General features: G+C 41.1%; 1 long non-coding RNA gene across 1 annotated transcript; it reads left to right on the plus strand.

The window, feature by feature from the left end:
- The first annotated feature begins 28 nt into the window (after positions 1 to 28).
- LOC123965855 lies at positions 29 to 3,089 on the plus strand. Its single transcript, XR_006823793.1, has 4 exons — positions 29 to 798; positions 1,540 to 1,679; positions 2,012 to 2,047; positions 2,905 to 3,089. It is a non-coding gene; the product is annotated as an uncharacterized LOC123965855 (long non-coding RNA).
- The last annotated feature ends 6 nt before the right edge of the window (positions 3,090 to 3,095 follow it).

Raw genomic sequence — 3,095 nt, forward strand, 5'->3', positions numbered from 1 at the left:
GTGTTCATCTCGACGGCTGTAGTTCCGTGTTCATCTCGACGGCTGTAGTTCCGTGTTCATCTCGACGGCTGTAGTTCTGTGTTTATTTAGACGGCTGTAGTTCCGTGTTCATCTCGACGGCTGTAGTTCCGTGTTCATCTCGACGGCTGTAGTTCCGTGTTCATCTCGACGGCTGTAGTTCCGTGTTCATCTCGACGGCTGTAGTTCCGTGTTCATCTCGACGGCTGTAGTTCCGTGTTCATCTCGACGGCTGTAGTTCCGTGTTCATCTCCACGGCTGTAGTTCCGTGTTCATCTCCACGGCTGTAGTTCCGTGTTCATCTCCACGGCTGTAGTTCCGTGTTCATCTCCACGGCTGTAGTTCCGTGTTATTAAAATTTACGCCTGTGTGAACGCCTCTACGTAGAAATGAAGGTGAAGTCAATTACAAACACAAATGAAATGGCAGCATCATCACCTCTTAATTCATCCAATTGAAGATAACATGAACTCACTTAAATAAAAATATGGAAACTTTGTAAATGTGTTAAAATGTTTTACTTTGTGTTACAGAGACGTCTCGTTGTCAGGCCAACAGCAGGATGATGTTCAACTACTGAATCCCTCTGAACCCTGAACACAACAGGGAGTGGTGATGCCGCAGTGGTTAAGATATGTGCCTTTGGTGTGAGAGACCTGGTTTCAATTCCTAGTGCAACACTTCACCATTGTGCCCCAGATGCTTAACTCCTTGTTTCTCCTTTTTGACATATATAGCAATTGGAAGTTACTTTGGATAAAAGCATCAGCTAAATCAAATGTAAGTCAAGGACTAAAAATGATAAAACTTTAGAAATTCATCATGTAAATGTGCTTTATGTTTTTGTGATGTGTGTCTAGTGAAACAGTGAAAGCACAACGCTGCTCTGCTGACTGACAGCCTGCAGCTACTTGTTATGTTTTTGTCCCTTTCTGACCACATTTCAGTGGTTAAAACAGAAGGTACAAAATCACTTCCTTCCAACGAAACTACCACCTACAGGAAGCTGCAGCGTGTTTCTAGTGTTTTTCAATCTCAGGACCCATCAGCTATAAGTTTTAATAAGTTTTTAGAAAGAGAAGCTTCCAAAGCCGGCTCAAACATGATCTGTCAACACTATCTGGACTACAAATGGAAACCTGAATCTGGTCTCTCACCTACAGATTCTGCGTTCACATGCTGATATCTGTTCAAATCAACGTTTTAAAATAATTACAATCAGGATTTTAACTTTGAAACTAATAGAAATAAGGTCCAAATTCCTTCAAAAGAGCAGCTTTAAGTTAGAACTCAGTATATAAATGCACCAAACCACAAACGCATCCTTCAGAGTTTTCCGACTGTCTGTGAAGGCATCATACAGATGTCTAAGTTTTCATTTTATTCTGCCATCAGGTGTTGAATTTCTTTTGATGTCCAGATTTTGTTTCTCTTGACTTCATGCTGTGGCTCAGAGCTTCATGTTAAAACTGAATTCATCTTCTTTACTGCAACTAAACAACTAAATATTTCTCATCACAGTCTTTGGAGAGAAAACCACAACACTGCCGGCCACTCGCAGAGGAAGGAGGAGGCTGTTACATGAACATGAAGTGATCAGAGCGCAGATCTCATTTCACCAAGTGTCAGGATGGAGGGAACTATTCTTCTGTGGCTGCTCTGTAAGTAATATCAGGCTGCTTCATCATTTAGCATTAATGACTAAAATCCTGTAATCACATTATGTTTTTTATGTTTTGAACAGCGTGTTCATGTCTGAGTGTCGTCCCAGAACCCCTAACATGACATTAGTTAATAATAATGTTACGTTAAGACGGTCTGATAATGTTTAGGAGGCATTTTAAACTTGTGATGCCACTGTTTCTCTTGTCACTAATAATCTTTACTCTTTGGTTGACTTGGTTTTTATCACAATAATCTGCATTCACTTCATCTGGTGTCAGTTTTTGCTGATTTCTTCAAACCAACCTGAGTTTCATTTCACACTCTTTAGTTCTGACGTCACTGCTGAGCTGCACAACAAACCAGGGTGAGTACAGACAGAAACATGACTGACGCCGCCTAGGAAAATATTTTTTTCTAGTGGTCAACATGTCTATTTGCTCACCCCCAGCCAGTCGAGGCAGATGGTCGCCCACCCTGAGCCCTGGTTCTGCTCGAGGTTTCTGCCTCTTAATAGGAAGTTTTTCCTTGCCTGTGTTGGCAAGTGTTTGCTCATGGTGGGAATTGTTAGGACTGTAAATAATAGCACAGAGTACGGACTAAACCTGCTCTATATGAAAAGCAATACAAGATAACTGTTGATGTGAATTGGTGGTATATAAGCAAAATTTAATTGAGTTGAAAACAAAAATTGTAATCAAATCAAGTTTTCCACAAGGGGTTTTAAAATCTGTAGAGCATATGACATCCTTTAACATTACAACCTCGATTCTGATAAGAAAAAACTTCTCCCAGAAAGAGAAACAGGGGATACATCATCCTGGACAGAGGGGAAATTGATGTTGTACAGAGCAAAATAAATTCACAATATGGACAATCATAATGACAATATTATGGATAGATTAAAGACATGTATGAATAATATGGGCATTTCCTTCAACAATTCATCACATCCACAAGCAGCTCTATGACCATGGGGGCAGACCTCACCAGACTTTATTCAGGAGATTCTCTATTAAATCATTTAAAGCCACTTTTGTCATTCAGCAAGAACAGTATAAAGCACGTCTAACTACCAGTAAATTTCAGGACTTCCATTAAGGCCACCAGAGGGTGCAGTCAACCTGAAATAACTCTGAGCTTAGCAGAGAGTTCAGTGGTTGTGAAACGTGTCAGGGCATAAAAGATTATTTAGTTTAATTGAAAATGTTTACATGTCACCAGCTCTTGCAGCCTCTCTGACTGTGAGTCCCAGCAGCTCTCAGCTGTTTGAAGATAAATCTGTCTCTCTGAGATGTGATGAGGACGACAGCTCTGCTGGATGGACGCTGAGGAGGAACACAACCAGACGACAGATGACTCAGTGTGGAGCTGGCTGGGGAAGATCAGCTGGTTCTTCCTGTAGCATCACTCTG

This window comes from Micropterus dolomieu, unplaced genomic scaffold, assembly GCF_021292245.1.
Source record: "Micropterus dolomieu isolate WLL.071019.BEF.003 ecotype Adirondacks unplaced genomic scaffold, ASM2129224v1 contig_11505, whole genome shotgun sequence".
NCBI classification, from domain to species: Eukaryota; Metazoa; Chordata; class Actinopteri; order Centrarchiformes; family Centrarchidae; genus Micropterus; species Micropterus dolomieu.